The sequence below is a fragment of the Pantherophis guttatus genome, chromosome 2 (assembly GCF_059756535.1).
Source record: "Pantherophis guttatus breed Tessera chromosome 2, ASM5975653v1, whole genome shotgun sequence".
In the NCBI taxonomy this organism is placed as follows: Eukaryota; Metazoa; Chordata; class Lepidosauria; order Squamata; family Colubridae; genus Pantherophis; species Pantherophis guttatus.
The window spans coordinates 182,664,123-182,691,722 of NC_142064.1; the positions used below are offsets into that span (position 1 = coordinate 182,664,123).

The 27,600-nt window shown below is 38.1% G+C and overlaps 1 long non-coding RNA gene across 1 annotated transcript in view; it reads left to right on the forward strand.

Annotated features, from left to right (window-relative positions):
- The first annotated feature begins 12,725 nt into the window (after positions 1-12,725).
- The window catches only part of LOC117660592 (uncharacterized), a 60,334-nt gene continuing 45,459 nt past the window's right edge, over positions 12,726-27,600 (forward strand). The window contains exon 1 of the long non-coding RNA XR_004589720.1: positions 12,726-12,862. This is a non-coding gene — a long non-coding RNA (uncharacterized LOC117660592). The remainder of the gene's footprint in view (positions 12,863-27,600) is intronic.

Here is a 27,600-nt window from a genome sequence, read left to right on the forward strand (position 1 = left end):
CTCCTGGTTGGTGCTGGCTTCCTGGGAGGTTACAGTTGGCTGGCTCCAAGGGGTTGTCAACGCTTCTTTGAGAGAGGACTACTTTCCTGCCACCTTGAAAGAGGCGGTGGTGAGGCCCCTCCTCAAGAAGCCCTCCTTGGACCCAGTTGTTTTAGCAAATTACCGTCCAGTCTCCAACCTCCGCTTTGTGGCGAAGGTTGTTGAGAGTGTGGTGGCGCAACAGTTCCCCCAGTACCTGGATGAAGCGGTCTATCTCGATCTGTTCCAGTTGGGCTTCAGACCTAGGCATAGCACAGAAACGGCATTGGTCGCATTGGTTGATGGTCTCTGCAGGGCTCAGGACAGGGGTTGCTCCTCGGTCCTGATCCTGTTAGATCTCTCAGCGGCTTTTGATACCATGGACCATGGTATCATGCTGCGCCAGTTGGAGGGGTTAGGGGTGGGGGGCACTGTGTTGTGGTGGTTCTCCTCCTTTCTCTCTGACCGGTCGCAGTTTGTGTTGATGGGGGGCCAGAGGTCAACCCTGAGGCACCTTGTATGTGGGGTGCCACAGGGGTTGCCCCTTTTGTTCAACATTTATGTGAAACCGCTGGGTGAGATCATCCATGGTTTCGGGGTGAAGTACCATCAGTACCCTGATGACACTCAGCTGTACATCTCCACCCCGGACCACCCCAATGATGCCCTTGACGTGATGTCCCGGTGTCTGGAGGCCGTACAGATCTGGATGGGGAGAAACAGGCTCAAGGTCAACCCATCCAAGACCGAGTGGCTGTGGCTTCCGGCGTCCCGATATAGTCAGTTGGTGCCATCTCTGGCTATTGGGGGTGAGTCGTTGGCCCCCACGGAGAGGGCTCGCAACTTGGGTGTCCTCCTGGATGCACAGCTGTCTTTAGAAGAACATGTGATGGCCATGGCCAGGGGGGCTTTTTATCAGGTTTGTCTGATTCGCCACTTGTGTCCCTTTCTGGATCGAGACTCCTTGCGCACGGTCACTCATGCCCTTGTCACTTCCCGCCTAGACTACTGTAATGCTCTCTACATGGGACTCCCCTTGAAGAGCACCTGGAGGCTGCAACTAGTCCAGAATGCGGCCGCGCGGGTGATTATGGGAGCATCATGGCGCTTCCATGTAACACCTCTCCTGCGTGAGCTGCACTGGCTCCCAGTGGTCCTCCGGGTGCGATTCAAGGTGTTGGTGACCACCTTTAGAGTGGTCACCAACACCTTGAATCGCACCCGGAGGACCACTGTTCCATGGCTTCGGGCCTGGATATTTATGAGACCGCCTTCTGCCACCACGAGCCTCCCACCGGCCAGTATGCTCCCACAGAGAGGGGCTCCTCCAGGTGCCGTCGGCCAAACAGTGTTGACTGGCAGCCCCCAGCGGGAGAGCTTTCTCTGTAGGAGCACCTGCCCTCTGGAACGAGCTCCCCCCAGAGATATGGACGATTCCGGGCCCTCAAAACCTTTTTATTTCATCAAGCCGGGCTGGCCTAATCTCTCCAATTGTGTAATTTTAATTTGGATTTTTAAATGGGAGATTTTAACTGTCGGGCCAAATTGTTTAATATATTTTAAAATTGTTTTTTAAATTTTGTATTTGATGTTTTTTATTTCTGGCTGTTCACCGCCCTGAAAAATTTGCCAGCAATAGATTTACACTTATGTAAATGGAGCTTAGACTGTGAATAAATAAGGTCTCTCGAGCAAAGCCATCTCCTAATAGTAGAACTCTCTCATGGCAGAAGGTGTTTTCCATTCCATCTAAGTCCACCTAAGTGATCTCTGCTGAGTTTAAGTTTATTGCTCGTAAGTAGTCCACTAATATAATAGAAAAGATTTCTCACCAAATATTTTTTCTTATTATAAATATTTTTTCTTATATTTTTTCTTATATATATTTTTCTTATATATTTTCTTCTTTATTATTTTTTCCCATTCCATACCTTATTTACATATTCCCATTCTAACTTGTTTACTCTTCAATCTGGCAACAATCCACACCAATAGAATCCTGGAGTTGCAACTTACTGTTCAGGGCAGGAATTCAAATTACATTGTACCAGCCTCACTTGAAACCCTTCCATTGAAGACTACCTCTCTGGGTAATTAGTTCTGATTTGGGTACATTTTTGCTACTAAAGGGCAAATCATCTTCCTGTCATTTATATCTTTTATTCTATATCTAATTCTCTGGAATGAGGGAGAACAGGTCTTGACTTTCTTCTCTGTAACACCTATTTGAAGATTATTATCATATCCACATCTTTCTTCTAAAATCATATTCAGGCTACACATATCCAGCTCCTCTCTTCATAGGACTCATAGTTTCTAGATCCTTGATCATCCTTGTGAACATATTTCCAAATATGTTCACAGTTTTCTGCCTAGAAGTGGAGGTAGGATCTAATCTAAGTAGAATAACATTGAATGATCTTCCTTTAACCAGGAAATTGGTGGCTTGGGGAATTCTGGAAGTTGAAGACTATACATTTTAAAAGCAAAAGTGAAGTACTCTGCAGTTTAGAAGAGAAGGAGGGAAAAGAAAAATTATCTAAGAATCTGAAGCAAGAATCATTTTTGTGCTGTCAAATATAAGGTCTTTATTTACCTCCAGTATGATCTGCTATCTATTTGAAATGCTATAAGCATGCAATGAATATTTAATGTTCTCATCCAAAACAAAAGAAATCTAAGCATTTAGCAATCAACCATGGCAAGGCATCACAATCTAGTGTGCAAGTTGTCACCACACAAGTGCGCCACCTGAGTGGGGCTCCAGTTGCAAATAAAAAAAGAGAGAAGATACAATATCAACAATATAGGCCTTCCAACTTCATGCATGAACATTTTGCTGTTGTATCACGACAGAGCAAGGCTTCACATAATTAGAATTATATTTAATGTCAGGTTTTCAGGCTGTCTTCAAATAAATTGCATCGCAAACAAAGTCTTTTATAAAAACAAGTTTCCATTTTATTAAGCACAGCACTTTTTACACCGACTCGTTGCAGCTGGCACTGACGTGCTACCCAAAACCCCTCCTCTTCCTTCCCCCACTCCTCTGCATTCATTGGGCATCTTCCCAATCATTCACCCCTAATCTACTGCTCCAATTCAAAGAATTTCCCCCCTCCCATCCATCTCCTAGGGGCATTATCTCCAGAGGAAATAAGTAGGTGAAAGGCAACCATCCCGTTGCAGACTCCTGCATTCTCCTTCTTATGTCAGCATTAGGATAAATGCATCTTGACGTGCTGACATTTAATAATTTTTGAACATTAAAAAATGTTTGGGAATAACTAAATGGCAGTCTGCACAAGGGCACCTTGTGTGTCATTAGTGGCCCTCAAGCATGGAAGTAAATCATTGATAACTAGAATTTGCAGCAGTAGATAACCAATTCAGTATAGTACATTTAGTAAAGGGCAGTTCCTGCTGAAACAAGTTATCTTAGCACTGTAATGTTTATGATTGTGAAGTTTTCACAATTTTACACATAGTTTGTACAATATTCATAGGAAAGAAATTCATCCAGACTGCATTTTTTTGTAACTCTTTGTGGGATTGTCAAATTCCGTTTATTTTTTAAACCAAATGCCCACATTTTGGACCTTCAGAAACATTACTAGTGCTGTATAACAGAGAAAATATCAGAAGTTAGCTTCCCAGCAATCTCATTTTGCCATTCAACACAAAACTGCATGAGTGGGTGAGCACAGTGGGTTAGGGTGGAATTGTGGATGACTCATTAAAGTGCAGTGTTTTGTTCCAGAAACAGCATCACTGCAGTATATGGCCACGTCTGTATAATAATCCATGCTTCTCCTTGTTGATGCTACACCGGGTTATCAAAATGTTAAGATAATTCCACACCTAATTCAGATGGAAAATTGCCAGCGAATAGGCACATAGACAAGAGCACTTCTACAAGCAGACAAATGTCCTGACACAGAAATGTTATGAAGTCATATGTTGAAGTGCGAATGTTTCCATTGTTTTGATTTATTACATTACCCTTACAACTGTTTACTATGAAAAAATGTATATTTGCAAAAAGCAAAATAACATTATTCTTGTATAAAGAAAATTGCTCATCCAGAATCTAAAATCGGAAGGTATAACGGGTTTCTCCTTTTTCTTTTTTCTTTTCAATTTCTCAGAGATGGCAGGGGGAAGGGGATTAGATAAAACATAGGATAAACTGTCATCCTTAAAGCCCACTTTTATATAAGCTAATATTTTCTTCATTTTATAATTATTTTTTTCCTACGGGATTTGAAAAACAAGAAAATTCAAGGAACAGAGATAATTTATACAGAGATATGTGGACTTTTTAATTTAATTCTCTTAAGTATTAAATACTTGCACAACTCTCTTCAGCTCAAATAAGCAAAACTCAACCTGTTCGCTTTGGCCAGATTGTGCCTAACATGAATATTTCATATAGTCAAATACATAACAATTCGGTCATAAGGGTTAACGTTTTGGGGATCCAAAATCAGCACATTAAGGATCATATACAAAGTATATTTCATGCTGAGATTTCAAGTAATGGAATTCCTCCAGCAAGACACTCCTGTTAGTAAAACACCGACAGAGTTTTAAAAATGTTGATGAAGCGAAAGATGCTGAGCTTCTCCCATATTCTCTGAGCAGCCATGACTTTCTCTACATGATATTATTTTCCACATCATAATGTTAACCATGTTTTAAGAACAGGATGTAAACCCTGAAATGTTGCTGAACTTCAGAACACTGATAAACTAGTGTTAGAACATAGTCTTTATTAGATGATAGATAGATGATAGATAGATGCCCTGTTTTCCCCAAAATAAGACATCCCCTGATAATAAGCCCAATCGGGCTTTTGAGTGCATGGCAACAAGGCCAAGCACTTATTTCAGGGTTCAAAAAAATATAAGACAGGGTCTTATTTTCGGGAAAACACGGTAGATAGATGACAGACAGACAGACAGACAGACAGACAGACTGACTGACTGACTGACTGACTGACTGACTGACTGTTTTTTAAGAATGCATTAGTTTGTTTACAGGAATTTATCCATCCCAAATTGTTGTGAAAATGCAAATAGGATGCCATTGCCTCTAAATTCCTTTATTTTCATCTTCTTAAAGATAACCCAGCAATTATGGGAAGACTGCTTCCTCGGTGCCTTTCCAGCTTCATGCTGCTTGCTTTGTACCAGCTGGAATTTCCAAATTGTTTTCAAAGACAACTTGAAATAATGTGTATTCCACTGTTATGATCATAAATAAATGAAAAAGAATATTTGGTAAACTTTGAATCTCAGATGAAAAGCCAAGGAGACTTGGAGAGTCATTAAGAAAAAGCTATCACTGAAGAATCCAGTAGTACCTGAAAATCTGGAATAATTTTCTTATTTTCAATAAATAGTGCTTAGCTTGAGAACAAAGTAGTCTGTTGGCTCAACAGGATCCATTGTCAAAAATTAGTGGAAGACACTTGATTTCCTCTGACTCCTCAGGAAAATTATCAAAACTCTTCTCCAGTGCAAAGGCTGTGTAAAATTGTTATCCTGAAGAAGCTGGTAAATCCCATTATAAGAAAAGGTTCAGATTATATTTAATCCAATTTCAAATGTCCACTCAAAAATAAATTCAATGAGTGCACAATGTTCATTAGATATGAAATTGTGTGTGAGAGAGAGAGGGAGGGTGGGAGAGAGGGAGGGAGGGAGGGAGGGAGAGAGAGAGAGAGAGGGAGAGAACCTACTAGTTATGAAGTCCATATATAGCAACTATTGTTCTGTAGTGACTGCAATATTTGAATCACCATTTGACCATGAAGCTCCCCAGATGAGATTTAGATAATATTTTTTCCTCACACCAGCCTACTTGTTGCAAGTATAAAATGAGGGTTGATCCTATACGTATATGCCACTTTGAACTCTTCAAAGAAAAAGTGGAATTTTCACTTTGAAACTTTAATCCCCAACACACATTCTGCCTTAAATCCCTAGAGTTTGCAGGACAGATGACATGTCAAGTAGAAGGTAAAACTTGGTTGACATTAGGCAGCTGTTTTCACAATCCCTCCTCTTTCTTCTTCTTGATCATCATCATATCATCATGATACTTCTTTATCATGTAACTCCATAATCATATTCAAAATAGATAGAGAATTGTAACATATGCTTAGTAACAACCATGTTAGCTTATGTATTTCAGGGGCAAGATAACAGTACAAAGCAATTAACCACTGTTGCTTCTTAGAGTGAAATTTGCCACATTTTTTTTTTATAAATACAAAGCAGGACAAATCTCATTCCAACTGTATGAGCAAGTTAAAGCTATTGATGGAGCTTATACTGAAAATTTCTGGCAGCCATCAGAAAAGTCAGTGCTGTGGTCTGACTTGATGAAGTTCTCTTAACAAAAAGCCCTGGTTCCTGTTTAGAACTAAGCCACCATATCATTCCTTTGGTTTAGACTTAGTCTGTTCAACAAACCATGATTTTAAAATTAAGTATAAATTAAACCAAGAAGTATGATAATACAATACATCACATTTTGTAAATATTTAAATATATCTTTTCACATGACAACACTGAAGAAATGACACTTGGCTACAATGTAAAGTAGTAAGTATACAGCTTGTATAACAGTGTAAATGTGTTGTCCCCTCAGAATAACACAACACACAGCCATTAATGTCTAAATTGCTATCAACAAAAGTGAGTACACTCCTAAGTGATAATGTCCAAATGGGGCCCAAGTAGCCATTTTCTCTCCCTGGTGTCATGTGACTCATTAGCGGTACAAGGTCTCAGGTGCGAAGGGGGAGCTCACTACTTCACATTGTAGCCAAGTGTCATTTCTTCAGTGTTGTCACATGAAAAGATATACTTAAATATTTAGAAAATATGAGGGGATATACTCACTTCTGTGATATACTATAAATTATCTTAATTTGGAACTTTCCTGCCCTCTGCAAATAACCACAAGTGACTTAGGGACATTCAGAAAGTCACATTATGTGTTGTTCAAAACATGCAGGAGACTTGTGCAAATATGTTTTCAATTTCTTTGTAGAGCCCACAACCAAGGGCAGGCAGAAATCTTTCAGATGTAAATTGAAGCCTTTCTGTTGTTCTTAGTGTATTTACACAATCCAGAAAAGTATAGTTTCTTTTACTAGATTGTTCAGGGCTTGCTCAATTTAATGAAATTCCATTGCCTGCATGCACAGATGTTATTCTTTCAGATGGTGGGGTGGGACCAACCTGAAGCTTGTACATAAGCACAGATGATCATTCTCTTCTCTGCTGAGAAGCTACATGGCTCTTATTATTTATAACAAAGCCTTGGAACCTTGTGATGGCTTCTCATTAGCCTTCTGCTTTTTCCAGATTATTTTCCCTGGAGTCAATGGAGCTATTGCAGATGCATTTTTTGCCCACAGCAGATGGGCTAAGAATCAGTTAATATTACATCTCGCAAAAAGGCTGATTATAAGTCTTCATTTTTATTTCTTGGTTTTATGTTTGCAATCTCAATTTTAGCTAGAGAACCCAACGAAGAACTTTAGATATGCTCACTAGCAATGTTCAGCAGGCTTGCATATTGAATGGCACAGCAACCTGACAGATTACTACCTGGCTTTGACTCTGCTCAATTTTCAAAAGAATTTGCTTTGTGACAAAGGGAAGGACTGCTGTTGTTTCAAAAATGCCAGATTTATTAAAGTATAACAATTATATTTTGTACGGTACTTCAAATCTGCCACAACTGAGGAGTGATCTGGATCCTTTACTGTGCATGCTACATGTCATGCTGCTTTAGACATTATATGAGAGAAAAGCAGATCTGATATTTAGTATCCAAGTTATGAATTTGAACCATTCTTTTTAGCTTAGCAAGGTAACAAGCAGCATGTTACTTCTGATAGTGTGCTGCTCTACTTAAGTGTCAAAGCAACCAAATAGAGAAAGGGCCATTAAAGGGCTACAAGGTAAGTTTTTACATAAAAATAAGTCCAATCTATCACAATTCAAAAGCTGAATCCAAGTGTAACCCCACTATGTCTTAGCAGCGTTACCCATCTGTGAATTATTTGTGCGCTAGGGATGTTAAAGATGGAACTCAGACTCATTCAGTGCAAAATACTGGAAACTGTTTTATTACAAAATCTTGGATACCACAATAGAGGAATGTTGATCTTGAACAAAACCAATTCATAAAGGAGAATATTTGTAGCTCAGGATTGAAATGAGGGGTCCTCGGTGCTCTCTGAGCTTGCTTGTATTCTAGCGGATGTTTTACCTAGCACTGCTAGCACTGATGATGTACCTAGTTTGGGTAATGAAAGGTCTGCAAGAAAACAAACAAGTTCAGAGAGCATCGAGGACCCCTCAAAGCCAACTTATACATCAGTGGTGGGATTCAGCCAGTTCGCACCACTTCGGGAGAACCGGTTGTTAACTTTCTCAGCAATTTGGCAAACTGGTTGTTGGAAGTAATCATTAGGGCAAAGAACCGGTTGTTAAATTACTTGAATCCCACCACTGTTATACATGGTATACTTGAAGAAGCTTCAATACTACTTGTAGCTAGGAAAGATGAAAATTCGGCTCCTGATTAGGATTGTAGTTTGAATCAACCTGGATCAACCTTTGCTAGTGCATTATTTTAAGATATTCAGCAAAACATAACCCTTCCATTATTCCTTAATGTTACTTCCTTCCATTGCAATTCCCCAAAAAATGAACAAACCCATCCATCAAAATGTCAGTTTTGCAATTCAAATTGCTCCACATGGCAGCTATATTAATGTGGTATGCCATCTGTGTAGTGTATACTATTTTTCCAGTATTAAAACCATAAGAATTTCACAGATCAACTACTTCAGTGTGCTTTACTTGGGGCTGCCTTTGAAGACTACTTGAAAGCGGCAATTCATTTAGAGTGTAGCAGCCTGTTTACTGGATGGTGAAAGCCAGCAGTGGTATACAACAGATAGGGGTGGTGAGCATTGCATTGGTTACCAATAGGCGTCCAAGGACAATTTCAAGTACCCTGCATATTAGTGGTTAAGGCACCAGCCTTGAAAGTGGGAGATCGTGAGATCAAGTCCCACCTTAGTCATAAAGGTCAGTCTCTGAGTCTAACTCATCTCGTAAGATTGCTGTTGTAGGGAAAATAGAAGGAGGAAAGTGTGTTGAACATGTTCACCACCTTGAGTTTTTTGTAAAAATAAAAAAGGCAGCATACATACATACAAACAAACAAATAAAATATATTGGTTGGCACCCAGATATCTCCAGGACCACCTACGCCAGAAAGAAACAATCTGTCCAGTATAGGCAGTGCAAAAGGACTCTCCAGAACCAAACGAAATCAGAGATAAGGTGCTCAGAAGTGCTGGGTTTTTGTGTTATGAAAGACTTTGCCTCCAGATATCTGAATACCTCTCTCCCTTTCCATATTCTTGAAGGTGGTCAAATCCATATAGATGATGTTGTCTATAATACTCAGATATCATGCCTGGTGTGTTCTGTTGTGGAGTTTATTTTATTGTTTTTATGTGTTTTCTATATTTCTAAACCTCCTCAAGTTGGCAGGAATCTTTAGTTTAGAGATATTTTATTTATTTATTTGCTTATTACTACATTAGTATGCCACTGAATCATTGTGACTTGTGGCAGCTTCCAACCATAAAAAATGCAATAAAGCATCCACAATAGTGTTATAAATATACACACACATGTACGTAAATGAATTTAGCCCACAATCCCTATAATGCCAAAACTCTAAGGCAGCTCATAAAGCAAAATGCTACCATAATAGTAACAGTTAAAATAAATCATAATAAAACATAATAATCATGATGAACAATCACATCCCCAAATCCTCCAGAATAGTTCAGCTTTTGTTAGCTTCCAGGAAGGCTGTTACCAAGGGAACCATTTAAGATATACAGGGAAACTTGTTAAAGTATAGACTTCATGGTTGAAAAACATTTTGTAGCTTAGGCTCTCTCGCCGATAAAAATGGGCACCACTACAATTTCTCCTGGGAGGGTAGGTTGGAACTGGCACTGTTCAGAGTAAGCAGTCTTGCAAGTACCTTGGTTTTAAGCCATTACAATCAAACCACACATTTTGAATTGCACCTAGAAATCTAATGTGAAGCCACAAGATATGTGTAATGTGATTGTAGCAATCAGTGCCAGACAGCAAGGGAGCAGTTGGATTTTGCACTACCTGCAGTTTTCAAAAACAAACCCATATAGACCATGGTAATAGAAATCTACCTGTGTGGTAATAAGGGCATGAGTCACTATCCTGTTACTTCCGAAAAACCATAATTTGCACCCTAGTTAAACACAATCAAAAATTGTGCTATCTGCTGACTCTCTTAACTTAGGGGAGGAAGGTGATAGACCTTGGGGGCCATCAATACTTCCCACTGAAGACAAAAAAAATCCAGCATAAAGAAATGTATAAATAAAAAAAATATTGCATCATCAATCTGGCCATCCAAAGGCTTCTGAGAAGTCAAGAAGCAAGATCTGAGCACGGGCACCATCCCCAGCACATGTCCCAGCAGCTTATCTCAAGAGCCCTTATGTGTGTGTTTTTTAAAAGTAAAATATAATGCTATAGCTACCAATTATTGATTGACTTACTATTGATTAATTTGTCTCATTCCCTTTTAAAATCAGAAGCAACAGGTCTCATTTCTGACTGCATCCAAAGAGGAACACAGGTTGTTGGGCAGATGGCCCAGTTTATAGTGGTTCTGGCTGGCATCCATGTCCCACGTGAGAATTGCTTTGAACAGGCAATGGGCATTCCATTACCAGCAAGGTTATAGATAGTTTTTGTCATTTTGAGTGATAGTATCCAACGGTATCCACCAAACTGTCTAGTAACCTTAATTAGTTTCATAGTTTGTCTCCTGGGGAAACAGATAAGGTTCTTGAATCTCTTTGTCTTACTTCTTGCATTCTGGATCCTTTCCCAGTTTCGGTTATGAGGGATTCAAAGGATTCCATTTTATTGAAATTACCCAGACCATTGTTTATTTGCTGCAGGCAAGTTTTCTAAATTCCACAACACAACATGGTGATGAGGACCGCACTTAAAAGCCATCTTTGGGTCTTTCAAATGATATAGAATATTTCATAATTCACCAATTTGGTGAACAACATGATGATGCTGTTTAAAATTTAATTTGGCCTCTTTTTACACCTTAGAAAGGGCTAAAAAACCTATTTTTTCACTCAGGCATTTTGCCTTTATTGGCTCCATTTAACAAGTGTACCCTGTTTTCCCCAAAATAAGACATCCCCTGATAATAAGCCCAATCGGGCTTTTGAGCACATGCCAATAAGGCCAAGCACTTATTTCAGGGTTCAAAAAAATATAAGACAGAGTCTTATTTTCGGGGAAACACGGTATTAGGTTTTAGGGTTTTAATATTTCTTATTTTTCAATGATGGCCTCATGACTGTTTTTATTACATAAAATAAGCAAGTCTTGCAGTGCTACTAGAGAATGGGGGGGAGTATAGATATATTTTTGTAAATAAATAAAAGTTGGCAGCCATCATTGCATCGTGTTTGGTGAATTCCACCAGTTTAGTATATATTCGGCAAAAAATAGTTTTACATATAAATATGCATTTGTCTGTAGCACAACGTGGGCAGGAATTTGCTCTTTTTCTCTGCTTGCTATTGTGGAATTTAGATTAAAAGAAAAACAAGAAAACAATTTTAGGGATGCTTATTATAGTCAGAGTGACTAATAATTAATTCCTAGTTTACTTTTCTATTTCCATGATTCCTTGGCCTAGTAAGAAAAAGCTGTTTTCATCCAGTGCCTTACTTTGGCTGGCTTTCCTCAGTTCTTCAATCGTTCTTAAAGTTGGTGTGTGGCTTAAAATTTACAGGCTTTTTTCTCCTCCTATTTTTAGGATCTGGAATTAAAACAGCAACTAAGGCTGTCATGTTGTCAATCTCCTAGGAGGCAAGGAAAGGTTGTTTACTACAGGATATTATTCTGGGGCTTTGTCCAGTCCACTTTTAGATGACATAGTTGATGAGGTGTCTATCTTTTCCCTGGTGAGAGTGAAGAATTCACTCTGAGCATTTTCAAGTAAAGCTTCCCTTATATTATTTCTGCAGCATCGGCTTTGAAGAGGCATTATTAAAGCTGCTAAGTATTATTGCTTCCTTTTGTGTTAAAAAGCCATTTTTCTATCAAATCTTCCAAGGGAAGTTTATCTTCCCTACAAGCTGGCCAAAAAAAGATGATTCTGGAATTAAGGAAGTGAGGTCCTCCTGCTATTTTTCTTGCTCTTTCACTTAGTTTCCAATTTGGGACTCATTCTTGGATACTGTAATCAAGCCGCAAGTGGCATTGCTCAGGAGTTCTTTCAATAACTCAACATGCCTGCTTTTATTTTGGCCTTGTGTATTCTGAAGTTCTAGGAATGTTGAAAGGCTCGGTAGCAATTGGCTTGTTTTGCAAGATTTATGGCATCTGACTGCAAAATGTGATGAGAGCTCTGCAGATAACAAGCCAATATTGAACTGCTGTCTCCCTTCCCCTTTCTCAAGTGGAAAAAGCATCTCTCACAAATAGAACAATTTGGGCCTACACAGCAGCTTGCAATGCCTTTATTTCACAATAGAAAATAAGCATATACAGTAAATCAATCCCAAAAGAAGCAAACATGAACAGCTTTAAAACTGATACAGCAATAAGAGAAACCAAGAACACAAAAAGTTGGGCCAGGCTTAATTGTCTTCTCTTCTCCCATGCAGAAGGAACTTGCACTCTGAATTCGATCACCAGCCAGTGAACCAAAGGTAAGTTGGGAGATTTTTTTTTTTATCATACTTATTTAGTTTATTGATTTGATAGCCTGCACGTCTCAAAACAGTTTGGGCAGGTTGCAAAAAGTTAAAATTGTGAAAACTAACAATAGCAATAGCACTTAGATTTATAAACCACTTCACGGAGCTTTACAGCCCTCTCTAAATGGTTTACAGTGTCAGCCTATTTCCCCCAACTATCTGGGTCCTCATTTTACCGACCTCGGAAGAATAGAAGGCTGAGTCAACCTTGTGAGTGAGATAAGGTGACCAGATTTTAACATTGGTAAAGAGGGACATTGTGGGCATGGCTTATTTTGTGGGCGTGGCTAGCTGGTCACGTGACTGGGTGGGTCAAAAGTGCGAGGACCTGTCAGAAATGACTTTTTTCAGCCCTCTGGTTAGTCCTTTTGTGCATATGGACTACTCAGAGGGCTGAAAAAGTTATTTTTGATTGGTCCTCGCACTTTTGACCAGTCCTCGAACTTACGACTGTCCTCACATTTTACATTTTTGCCCTATCTTGTCATCATGGTGAAGAGAAGCAGTTGTGAAATGAGTGACATGGTTGTTAAGAATGCTGCATGGGCATAAATGTGAGGATGGTCATAAGTGTGAGAACCAGTCAAAAGTGTGAGGACCAGTCAAAAATAACTTTTTCAGCCCTCTAAGTAGTCCATATGCACAAAAGGACTAACCAGAGGGCTGAAAAAATCATTTCTGACAGGTCCTCGCACTTTTGACTGGTCCTCACACTTATGACCATCCTCACATTTATGCCCATGCAGCATCCTTAACAACCATGTCACTCATTTCACAACTGCTTCTCTTCACCATGGTGATAAGATAGAGCAAAAAACGTAAAATGTGAAGACAGTCGTAAGTTCGAGGACTGGTCAAAAGTGTGAGGACCAGTCAAAAATAACTTTTTCAGCCCTCTGAGTAGTCCATATGCATTAAAGGATACAGCAATAGAGAGGGATGAAGGAATGGAAATTAGAGTAGGAGTGAAGGTAAGAGGGGGAGGAAGAGAGGAGGAGAAGGAGAAAGGAAGAGGAAGTAGGGAGGAGAAGAAGAGGGGGGGAAGAGAAAGTAAGAAGGAAAGAAAAGAGAGAGGTGGTAGGTTTGAGGAGAAAGATTGCTGTACAATAAAAAAGATGAAAGGGAAGAAAGCCAATCCCAAACAAATATAAAGATATTAAGATAAAGAATGAATGGTTAAACTTTAAAGAATAAAAGAGAACAAATATGAATAAATAGCAGTAATTAGAAACACACATACAAACATACAATTTATTTTCTTTGAACAGAGTATTTGGCCGGTTCACAAATTTAAACAGTGTTTAGTCACTTCAATTAAATTTACAATTTCTATATTTCCTTTTTGCCATATTTATTCCTCATCTATTTTTTTAAAAAAACCAATATTACCCTTCATCCTCATCTCTAATCTAAATCAAATTCAATTTTTCCCTTCTATTCTATATTATACCCCTTCCCATTGTCATCTATTTTTATATCCATCCTCACATTGTTTAATTATGTAATTATGTAATACAGTTGTTTAATACAAATTCAACATTTTAATATAAATCAATTAGTTATAAAACTATCTTTTTTGTATATTAATCAATATGAACATGAATATTCCTATTATTTCCATGCAATCCAATTTCTTACAAATCAATTAATTATATTTACCAATAATAATAAACCAAATAATTTCCCCCATATATTCCTCTGAACCACAACTTAACCATTTCTGCTTTCAACACAATATACAATTGTATCTCAATTATTACAATTCCCTAGTTAAATACAGCTTTTTTTTCTTTTGTGTTTTAAAATCTTGAACTCTCCTCCTAAATTTCCCATTGTTTGCAGTTTTTCACCTACCTTTTTTGGGGAGGAAAAATAAAAATAAAAATAAATCTCTCTCTGCCTCATTTTGTCACGTTGCACCAAAGATCCTGGTTTCGGTTTCGTTTCTGCAGCTTAGCTAGGGGGAAAAAAAACTGCTTCAGGAACTCTTTACACTGATTGCCTGTAGGGCGGCCCTTTGAAGCCCCGGGCAAGAGTTTAAACAGTTTTTTCTTCTTCTAGCCATCAGCTGGGGCTCAAGAGGCAGCGGGACTGAGGAGGCAGAATGAAAAATCGGGACTTTTTTGAAACGCCGCGGGATGCGGGACAAATTGCTAAAAATCGGGACTGTCCCGCCAAAAGCGGGACGTCTGGTCACCTTAGAGTGAGATTTGAACTGCCGGCAGTCAGCAGAATTAGCCTGCAGTACTGCATTCTAAGCCCTGGATCACCACAGCTCTTGATTAATACTACAAGATTACAATACTATGCATTGTAAGCCACCCTGAGTCTCCGGAGAAGGGCGGCATATAAATCAATTTTTTTTAAAAAAAGAGTATTCAAAATGATAAAAACAACAATGATAAAAATCAACTGTATTAAATCAATCTCTTTTTTACCTCAGATGCCCAAAAACTTTTGAACTGAAAGCCTGGTGAAATAAAACTGTCCTGAAAGATCTTCTAAAAACCATGAGGGAGGAAAATTGATAGAGATATGAGGGAGGGGTGGTGGTGTCAGAATTTCCCAAGTGTGGGGATACAGAGACCTTTACAGTCCCTTTGTTCGGACAAGTACCGTATTTTCCGGCGTATAAAATGACTTTTTAACACATGAAAATCTTCTCAAAAGTCAGGGGTCGTCTTATACGCCGGGTGTTGTTCTCCTGTAACCAGGCAGACCAGCCCAAAAGGCTCTAACGAGCCAAGCTCTGACCATCCCAGCTGAGTTGCCTGCTAATCAGGCAACTCAGCTGGGATCGCCAGAGCCATGTAAAAGAAAAAAGTTTTCCCCCTCCAGCTTGCTTACCTTAGCTGCTAGTCGCAACGCTTGCCTTGCTTCGCTTGCCTGAATCCATTCCATCAGCAAACAACTCCCTGCCTGCAATCAAGCAGGCAGGGAGTTGTGGACTTCAACTCCCAGAATTCCTCAGCCAGCAAAGCAAAGCTGGCTGAGGAATTCTGGGAGTTGAAGTCTACAAGTCTTAAAGTTGCCAAGGTTGGAGACCCCTGTTCTATTGGGTAAGTTTTTCCCCCTTTGGGAGATTTAAAAAAAAAATAGTTAATTGGGGTTTTTTTTTAGTTGTTCTTTTTTAGACCTAGCCATTTAAAGTTTAGGAAGTTTTAAATTTAGCTTTCATATAAAAATAAAAATAAAATAAAATAAAATAATATTTGTGCAGCTTTCTGAGATTTAGTGTGTTTCTGTAGTGTTTCACTCTTAACTACACAAAGACACAAAATCTCACAAAGCTGTATGTGGAATTTTGTGTGTGTAAAGTGTGAAAGTTGTTTTTTGGGGGGGGGGCTTTTTGTGGCTCTGTGAGGTTCCTGCTTGTTGCAGGGGCCATTTTGGTCTAGCACAGCTGCTTTTACCTTGTGGGTGAGCCAGTTGTGTTGTGTTGTGTTGTGTTGTGTTGTGTTGTGTTGTGTGTGTGTAAAGTGTGAAAGTTGTTTTTTTGAGCTTTTTGTGGCTGTGTGAGGTTCCTGCTTGTTGCAGGGGCCATTTTGGGTCCAGCACAGCTGCTTTTACATTGTGGGTGAGCCAGTTGTGTTGTGTTGTGTGTGTGTAAAGTGTGAAAGTTGTTTTTTTGGACTTTTTGTGGCTGTGTGAGATTCCTGCTTGTTGCAGGGGCCATTTTGGGTCCAGCACAGCTGCTTTTACATTGTGGGTGAGCCAGTTGATGTTTTTTAATTTTTATTTGGTGTGCGTTGGAAGAGGGGTAGTCTTATACGGCGAGTATAGCCCAAACCCTATATTTTAACAGGAAAAGTCGGGGGTCGTCTTATATGCCCAGTCATCTTATATGCTGGAAAATACGGTACATTATGACTAGGTGTTGTGGCCTGTCAGAGGCCTGTGCAGCTAGTAGCTGATTCTGATTCTTTGGATTCTTGTAGGCTGTTAAGAAAGTTAATTAACAGCCTTTATTTGGAAAAGACTGATTTAATTTGTGTGTGCTGCATTCTTTGGGGTCCGTAGCTGGGGCAGAACACTGGGACAGAGGGTTCTTGCTCTATCATCAGCCAGAAAAGAAATTCACCTCTCAGGAAAAAAGTGTCAGACACCATTACAGAAGGCATGTGAAGCAGGGAAGACATCTTGGCTACACACAAGAAGCTGCATGCATGTCTCAGGTTCGTTTTGCCACTCCTGGAGACCCCAAAATATTGCTACCAAAAATTAGTAGCAAATATCACAGTCTATCCAAAATTGTTAAAAGTGTGTTCTATGCTTGGACAACTATCTTATGGGCCATAGATCTCAAGTGGCTTCTTATTTTCTCAGCTCACTACTGAAATCATCTGGGGATATGTGTGGCTACATAAATTTGTTTGATCAATAAATAATAATAAATATGTTTAATATTGATTTATTTATTTGAACAATATATGCAACTGCTGATCTCACAATACTGACTTTAGATGGTATCCAGAGGATTAAAAGCAAAAAGAAAAAAGAAACAACAGCAACATGATATATAACACAACATTCCAAAACACTGATCCAAAATAGTGGCGGTAATATTTATTTCCTAATTTCCTTTCTTTCCTAATCAGCTAGCTCTATCTCATTTGCTTCTATGCTGGTCATATGTTTAATCTTAACTGTAGATAACCCCAATCCTTATTTCCTCTTACTTTTGGCCATTGATCTTCAGTTGGGGGCGGAGAGGGCATGATTTCATACATTTAGAGAAATTAGAGATGAGAGACCAAGAAGGGAGAGGGAAGAAGTCAAGGCTAGCTTTTCCCATCTGCAGTAGGTGCTTTCAAAGACACATGATCAATTTGGACTATTTCAAGTCAAACACAATAGCATGCTTTATTTTTTCAGGCCCAAACTGGAAAGCTAAAGAGGATTCGGTCTCTTTACCCTAAAGAGGATATCCATGGTTCAGTTTGGTTTGATGAATTATAAACTGACTACAGTGAGATCATTGGAGATCAAATGGAACTGATAGTGTAAGAGAAGACAAGCGTTTCCTGAAGTATCAGCAGGAACCACCAGTTTGTTCTGTCATCTTATGTAATAGGATGCCATCCTGCAGCAGCAGTGCAAATTATCCCATGCAGGAAGTCAAACCATAAAAATGTAATGTTTTATTTCTAAAAAAAAAAAGAAAAAGAAAAAAGGAAAGAAAAATAGGAAAGAGATAATGTATTACCTTTCAAAAGGAAGTACAGTTAGAGTGCATGTTAGCATCATAACTACTAGCTGTGAAATACTGGCTGGGTTGTAATAGCAGAAAAGAAACTCTAGCAAGGAATTTTTCACTCGGCTGAGAGAATTAACTGGCATTTATTCCAGAATAGTTGTCTATTGTCTTGTATTAGATACTGGATTTTTATTTAGCATACAGTCAGATGTTTATTGGTGGCTAGACATGTGCATGTTTCTAAAGCTAACAGTATTTTAAATAAAATAATAATAATAAAAAAAGATTAAGAGCTCCATATGAAGGCTGCTCTGTGACAAGACAGACTTACTTGTAAACCATAATCTATTTTCCCAGAACAAGCTTTTATTTCTCTCCCCCAACTGAGCCCCCTGATTTTTAATTGTCTATTACAGGTAATCTTCATTAAACAACCACAACTGAAACCAGCAACTTGATTATTAAGTGAAGCAATTGCTAAATGGAACTTTCTCTGTGCTTACAGTTTTATTTCAGCTTTCCTTTGCATTATAGATCTGCAAAGGTCATAAAAACGAAGAATGGCCTTAAAAAGTTTCTTTTTCATCATTGCTGTAAGTCCAAACATTCATTAAGCGAAGACCACCTGTGCTTAAATTACAAAAGAAACCATCGCTCTACCCAAATTGAACTACTTGCAAATGCATAAACTCAATAATAAATTCAGATTATTCATTTGTACTTAATCTAAGACATATTCGTGCAGAGCTTTAAAAATACTCAGCTGATTTCTTTTTTTGGAAAATGAGCTGCATTAGTTGTGTCCACTGAATCTATACATTAGGAAAAGCCATTCTGCTGATATGCGAGAAAGTGGTTCACTCCCCCATTTATGGATTCCCTCCCACACCCTCGGCATCTTTGGAAAGTCTGCAACAGTGTAAGAATTCCTCCAAAACAATGTCCTTCAAATATCTTGGAATTGCAATTCGCTGCTTATTGAGAAAGAGGAGAGTTATAGAGGAGCTGTGGTGGAGCAGTGGTTAGAATGCAGTATTGCAGGCTAATTCTGCCAACTGCCAGCAGTTCGATTCTCACCGGCTCAAGGTTGACTCAGTCTTCCATCCTTTTGAGGTTGGTAAAATGAGGAGCCAGATAGTTGGGGGCAATACGCTGACTGCTCTAAAGCACTTTGAAGTGGTATGTAAGTCTAAGTGCTATTGCTATTGCTATAGTCCAGGAACCTGGAGGACTTTAACCTGGGGAATATTGTACTAGAACCAGTTTCCTAATACAAATCTGGACTGATTTGGGAGATTCATGCAGAAAGCTTATTTATTTAGTTATTATTCAAATTCATATACCGCACATCTCACTTAAGGTGACTCTGGGTGGCGCAGAACAATAGATACAAAGCCAAGATATAAAAACAGCAAATGCAAACATGAAAGTGCCAAATTGGGAAAGGCTATTTTAAGGCCAGTTTGCCCTGGAATGCAATGAAAGTCTTTTGTATATTAAAAAAAATGTATTAAGGATTTTTTTTTAAAGAAAAGTAAACTTAAAAATATAAAGTAATAAAGTAAAAAGAAAAAGAAAGAACTCAGAGAAAACTAAATGCAAAAAGGGAAAACAAAAAGGAGAAACAGAAAAGAAAAAAAGAAATAGAGAAGCATTCAATATTCTTTTCAGCAGTTAATAGTATAATTATAAGTTAACCTCTTACTCTCTAGTTCTAACATAACTCACTTTTTTCTATAATACTGTCTATCAAAATCATAAAGTGTAATTTCATTTTTTTCTGGGGCACTTGAAATATGGAGCCAGAAAAATGGCTGTTCAAGAGAATATACCTACTTTTCAGAAAGATAAGAGATCCTTTTTAAAAACAGACATGATTTGGACTTCAAAGAACATTGCTACTAAGGTTTCTAAGGTAGAGATATTAACAAAGACTTTTTTGGATCATAATCCTGTGAATTTGGTTATAAAAGGAAATCTAATTCTGTTAGATGGAGACTAAATGAAATGTTGCTACAGAAAGAAGCAATTGTGGAGGATTGTAAAAAGAAAAAGATCTTTTTAAAAAAAAAATAATTTAGTTAAGGAACTTATTTAAGAGTGGTTTGGGATGCAACTAAAGCTTTTAGTAGAGTTATTTTATACAATATGATAGTGAACTTACAAGGAAGAGTCAAAAGAAAGTACAAGCTATTTTGAATGAAATAAGGAGAAAAGAAAAATTAAAGAATTTTCCTAAGATTTTAAGTAAAAAAAAGTATTTACACAATAATTACAATGACATTTATCAATGCTAATAATAAGACAAAGGGAAATAAAATAAAAATGAAGCAAAAAAAAGTTTGCAAATAAAGGAGAGACATGCCTAGCATATAAATTACAAAAGAAAAAGAAAATAACATGATATTGGAATTACAAGGGGGATATACTGTATTAATGGATAATACAACCATACAAAAGCATTTCATCAATAGTATTCCATTTATATAATTTATATAATTGATATTTATATAAATTAAATACTTCTCTAGAGAAAATAGATGAATATTTAAAGATACAAAATTTATTGAAGATTACAGAGGAACAGAGACAGATTATGAATAAACTTAAAACAAAGGACATTTCTGAAGCTATAAAAAAAAGATTAAATAGAAACGGAGCCTGGACTGAGGGGATTATCAGATTTTTATTGTAAATATTTTGAGGATAAAATTTTACAACCTTTACAAAACATGATGAATTCTGTACTATAGGAAAGATGCTGGAGAATTGACAAAAGGCCAATATAATATTAATACCCAATAATGAACAAGATTTGACTTTGCCTAACAAGAAGCTATTATAGGCCAATATCATTATTAAATACCACAATTTATTCACAACAATTCTATCTGATACTGAAAATAATTTTGCAAGAATTTATTCATGAGGAACAATGTGGGTTTTTATTTAAAGGACGATATTAGAGAAGTGTTGGACATTTTGGATTATTTGGCGCAACAAAATGAAAAACAACCCATGCTGATTTTCTTAGAAGCAGAGAAAGCCTTTGACAATTTGAATGGATTTTCTTGTTCAAGGTTTTAGAAGACATGGATTTTGGAGAAAACTTTATAAATGGGTAACATTAATCTACACTTCACAGAAAGCACAAATAATTGTTAATGAAGCTCTAACAAAACCCAGTGAAATACAAAAAGCCACAAAATAGGCATGCCTTCTCTCTTGTCTATGTTGGTTCCTGAAATACTGAATAGAGATATTAGACAAGATGAGACAATTGTGGCAGTAAAGATTACAAGAGAGACATAAATTAAGTTTGCAGTTGACTTGAGGTTGGTTCTGGAAGATCCTTTAAGGGGAATTGAACTATTAATGGACAAATTAAAAATGTGGTGATTATTAGTGTTATGTCCTTATATGGGCATCCCCACCGGATTGGTTAGTCCACCGGCGGAAGATTTGAAGATCTGTCATTGGCCAGCCTGCCTGCCGACTCCCTTTATAAGGCGAGCCTGGCAGCACAGTCGCCCGTTCTGATTCTCTCTAATAAAGTGCTGAACGGACCACTCGCTGCTCGTGCATTCTTTTCCCTGCGCCAATCTAACAATTAGGTTTCAAGATTAATAAAAAGAAGATGGTGTTAATAAAATATGTGAGAATAGTAGATCAGACAGAATTGATGGATAAAAAAGGATTTAAGATTGAGAAACAGTTAAAATATTTTGGTAACACTGTGACAAATATGAATTGTATGTTATTTTAAAATAACTTTGATAAGACATGGAATAAAGTTAAAAGGCATGTTAAGATTTGAAAAATTACAATTGTCATTGTTGGGAAGAATTTCTGTGACAAAAATGAATCTCTTGCCTAGAATGATGGTGGGGATTTTTTGTTTTGTTTTGTTTTGTTTCAAGCAATACCTGTTAAATATAAGATGTTATAAGAGTCAAGAGAAAGAAGAGGATTGGGTTTACCTAAAATTGTTTTTTGCAGCTTGCTGCTTAGTTTGGATGAAAGAGTGACTGTTGCTGAAAAGGCTTTTTTCATTTGTCAGGTAATTTAGAAGGACATGACCTGGGATTTGGGTGACGTGAATATTTATGGTACGATAAAGTCAAGGTTAATGTAGATTTTTAAAAATGGTATATTCAACAAGCCATGGTGAGAACATGGAACAGATACAAATCCAGGTTGATCCCCAAAACACCTTTGTGGATTTAGGCACAAGAAGCATTTTATAAAGGAGAAATATTAGACAAATGCAAATGGTTATCACAAGATACTAGAATTTCGAGAGGAATGTAAAATAAAATCAAGGAAAGAATTGGTGGCAGAGGGATATAGTTGTCAATTATTCACTCACAATTATTAGAAAGTAGATAAAAGAATGTATGGTTTTGAACACTGTAAAACTAAATTTGAAATAGAATTGTGTACAAATGATGAACATAGAATTGCTATGATGTATAAACTTTTACTGAAATCTGAAACAGAAGAAATGAAAGAGCCACCGATAAGTGGCTAAAATTTTTGGTTATAATATAAGCACCCAAAATGCACTCGTGTGACCTGGGTGTGTGTGTGCAGCCATTGGAAATCCTCGTCTAAAAACAATTGGGACCGGAATCTTGGTCCTTGAGTGAAGCAGGTGTTAGGAGAAACATCACATGATTGCCCATGTGACTGCTTTGCTCAGTGACTGGAATTCTCACACTGGAAGCTGTGGTCATTAAATGATTGCACAGGTCATTAAGTAGATGGAATCCAGGTAAGGTACCTCTGCGGGATAGAATGCCCTGGGAAGCTCTGCTCGGGAACTTAAAATCTTCCCTGCCAATATCCAAACATGATTTCCAGCCCCTGAGTGAAGAGACACTTCTGCAGGACCTGCATCAGGCATCCCAGGGCCTCCCACCCCTATCTGAGGCATCCCACACTCCTTGTCTTACTGTGCTGCTTCTCCACTCAGGAGATGAAAATCATGCTTGGATTCCACCTCCCCCTCGTCTCTAGTGGCTGGCTGAAAGAGCTGCCTATTGAAGAATGTCAGCTCTTCCTCAGGTGGGAGAAATAGAGCTCAGATCTTCAGGATCTGAGTTCCATTTTTCCGCCCATTGGAGTTCAGCTCCCCTCAGCAGGTAGCCAAGACAAGAGAGAGTCCTCTCAGCAGGCAACTGGTGCCTGCAACTTTCTCTGTAGGGGTCTCCATTGCTTTTGGGGAGGGGGGGGGGAAGCAGGCAGAGAACATTGCAAATGGTGATCACATGATCCCTTGGCAACTGGTCATAAGTATGAATGGGTTGCCAAGCATCCATATCATGATCACATGACCATGAGAGGCAGTGTGATGTTGATGTCCAGAAGAGCCTTAAAGCCTTAAAGCATCCTTTTTCAGGCCATCATAGATTCAAATGATCATAATTGAACTGTGGTGGTACAGTAGTTAGAATGCAGTATTGCAGGCTAATTCTTCTGACTGCCAGGATCAGTCGATCCTCGCCAGCTCAAGATTAATTTAGCCTTCCATCTGTCTGAGTTTGGTAAATTGGGACCCAGATTGTTAGGGGCAATACGCTGACTCTGTAAACCGCTTAGAGAGGGCTATAAAGTGGTATGTAAGTGGTTTATAAGTCTAAGTGCTATAGCTATTGCTATAAGTCGAGACTACCTGCAATGTAACAGGCGATGATGATAACAGAATCACCAATAGATGATGCTACTTCAGCTTTCACACTTTTTCTATGTGGAATGTAACCTGTCCATCTATGATGATTCCTGGGTGATATGTGGCTATTATTACCGCTCAGTTTAACCAATTTCACTGGACTGTTAGGAGGTCCACTATGAGTATGCTAAGAGAAAGGGAGACCTAGGTTCAAATCTACGGCTATTCAGGAAGTTTAGAATGTGGGAAGCTATTACAGAGAAAGCCTAGCAGCCCACATATCCTGTCCAGCAGATGGGGAAGGAATTTTCAGCATGATCTTTTCTGAATGATCCAGTTGGATAAGCAGAAGAATACTTGGCAAAGCAGTTAATTAGTATCAATGGTAATACTGTAATAGCAGAAAAAGGGATGAAAATAAGTTGATGCACAATGGGAGAGCATGTTTGGTTCCATTGTTACATACTGGTTGCAGCTTCCATGTCATCTTGATGAAATAAATGACTCCTCCTTGAACCATGAGATGGGCAGCAAATAAATTTAATAATAAAAATAAAATAAAAGACCTGCAAATAGAAAGAACAACCGTGACAAAAGAAGGCAAAGGCAATGCCAAAGGTAACAGTAATCACAAAAGAACTGGAGCATCAGCATTGACAAAATCACTATCAGTCAATTGCAAAAGGCAGCTTTACTGAGAACAGTTTACATTCTATGACAATACCTCTAACACCATCAGACATCAACATCTACCTATCCCAGGTCCTTGGGAAGGACTCAATAGATGGATAAAAATGCCAAATCCTGAATATCTGGCTGACTGTGCAACAAACAACAACAATAATAACAATAAATGTATGCTTAATTTTCTTGGGTGGCTGTCTGCAACCTCCCTTCTTTTCATATGTGGAGATGCTTTCTATAATGAGCAAGTTAACATATCTGAAGCAGATTCAATATTATCCACAGAGAGAAGTTTCATTATTTTCTTTAATTACACTCAGATTTGTATTATTTTCAGCTGTTACTAAAAAAAAAAAGCTTATATTCGTGATATTGATTGTTTGAATAAATCCATATCAAATGAATAATAAATAAATTATAAAGCAGAATTAGTTTCTCAAAGACTGTAAATAAAGGAAGATTGTTTAATCAAACAATGATCTAAGATTTTAATATCCAGCTTTCCTTCCCTAGCAGATGTAAGAACAGCAACAAAAATCCCAGAACTTAATTCAATGGACAATCCAACAATTCATACAGCTGTTTCAGAAGTATAAACAGTACCGTAGTTAAAATTAGTAACTTTAACAAAACCCCACACTATTATAGTGTGCAAATAGTAAAGTTGTGTAAACAAGAAGTTAATTAGGCAAAATGAAGAAGGGAAAGAGAGTCTCTTATTCTTCATGCTCTAACTTCAAGTGGTATTTTCACAAGTGATGCTAAAAATGTATTCCATTCTTCTACGTGTAACTTTTAACTGTGATTGATGTAATAATAGAGTTAGTGGATTTTGAACAGATGCACATTCTAGCCAGAATGGGATTTTTTATTATTTATTTATTTATCGTATTTATATGCCGCCCTTCTCCCGTAGGACTCGGGGTGGCTCACAAGATAAAACAACACGACAATAAAATTATATTAAAATAATCGAATTTAAAATCCCCAAGTAATTAAAACTCCCAGCAGATCAGGGAATTTGCTGAAAAAGCCATGTCTTCAGGTCGCCACGGAAAGTGCGGAGGTCAGGGGCCGTCCAGAGCCCAGTGGGTAACTCATTCCAGAGGGTCGGTGCTACCACAGAGAATGCCCTCATCATTTATCAAATTTAAATCTTTGCCAATAAATAATAAGTAGGTAAATGAAGCAAATATTCTTCCCACATATACGCTGATGTTTCCATTGCATTTTAGTGCAATGCAGCTTCAGGCAGAATAAATTTAATTCTGGGCATTCTGCTGGTTTGTGCATAATTGGGTCTAGGTGTACAGTAGGTGAGCTGTCATATCTGAATATATGGCTGTAGAGTTATGATCACAGAGAAGTTATTGACTTAAGAGGTATAAAACCCGGTTCATAAATCATGTGACTATGAAACATGACATTTGACTACACATGCTGACACTCAGAGAAAAGATAGCAAGTGATGTTTTCCTTTCCAACGTTATTTTACTTCTTTAAAACCTTATTCTTTTTTTCTGTTGCAGAAGGCCTTACGTAAAACGTGACTAATACAAAGAATATACCATAGATTGTGTTAAAATTATCACAAAGATGCACTATCATAAGTAATGCATGGCACTGCAAATTTTGTTTGTAACAATGGCCCTCTCTGGACTTGATTGGCACTTTTACTTGTTCTTTTTATTAATTTAAATAATTTATAACTTGTTCAGTCTTAGGTTTTTCCAGACAATGATTTCTTGCTTTCATTTATTGTTTAATAAAGCCCAATATTGTCTCATTGATTCTGCATAAAGTTGAACTCTCTTTTACTCCAACCCTAACTCTAGCTTATACCCACATTCTCCTAACTGTGACATAAATAGATCCTTGCAATTGGTTTTATACAACATCTCTTGATCATTGCTTTTATCACATTCTCAGTCCACACCGGAGGCAATTTAAACTTTTCTTTAGCTACTCTAAGGGTTAAAGTATAGGTATTTTCCCTCTTCCCCTCAGGTTTGGCTGTAAATCTGATCTATCATGCTTCCATCAACAATATATTTGATAACACAGTAGGGAATTGGAATCTGCATGGTCCCCATTGGCCACTTGAAGATATTGGAGGGAGGTTTTTTCTTCTCCAGGAGTTGTTCAGTCTTCTCTGGCCATTTTGATTTCAGGTGCAGAAAAGACAGGAAATGGGAAAATCATGATGCAGCTATGTAAGAGCATTTTGGGGGACCATTGTTGGGGGGGGAATCTTTCTTAGTTGGAGATAAAGGGATTGAAAGCAGTATTCTGCTTATCTCATTGTGTTTTGAATCCCAGTGTGGAATTCCAAGTAATCACCAACATATCTGATCACTGACAGTGAGGGAAGCATTGTTTAGGATGTTTGCTTAAGTTGTGCTGACTTCTTTTTATAGCAAGCTATTCCTCTACCTTGAATTTTTCTAGAGTCCCTCATGTGCAAGATCCTCTTGATGCCGTTTCTGGAAGTGGATCTTTATTTATTTATTTTATTAACCAATTTTATTGTACATATGATGCACAATGACAATAAAGGCTCTACTACTATTCAGGGGGATCATATCAGAATGCTACTCTTTTGCTGTGACTTTCTCTTCATACCTGCTCTTCGGCTTTTGTATTCTCCTTGTGAGGTTCTTGAATACACTGTCTTTCCAGCTCGCCTTTCCTGTTTCCCATTTTCCACAGATAACACTCCCGATAAATATTCCCTTCTCTTCTTTCAAAAGCACCCCAGACTTTTGTTCAGAAATAACCTAACAGGTTGCCTGTGGGAAGCACCCCTGTGTTTTCAACCTCTTATGCAGGTAGCTTGCTAGGTAAGTAAGCACATGATTTGAAGTGCCCACTCACACTCCCCCGTCTGTTACCCAGGTATTTCTCTTTTTCTTGCTATCTTTCAAAGCAAAGAGGGAACTATGTAACCAAAGCCTCTTTCATGTTGCCCTTCCCAAATTCTCTAGTTAAGATTGGGTGGGACATCCTTCCGTTTTGGAGATGTGATTTTCCATCAATATTAGGCAGAGTAGGAAAGGCCGTGCATGTTAACGGTTAACCAACCTATCAATGTTGAGAATAACTCCCCAAATTTTCCAAAACAAAGCCTCCAACCCCACC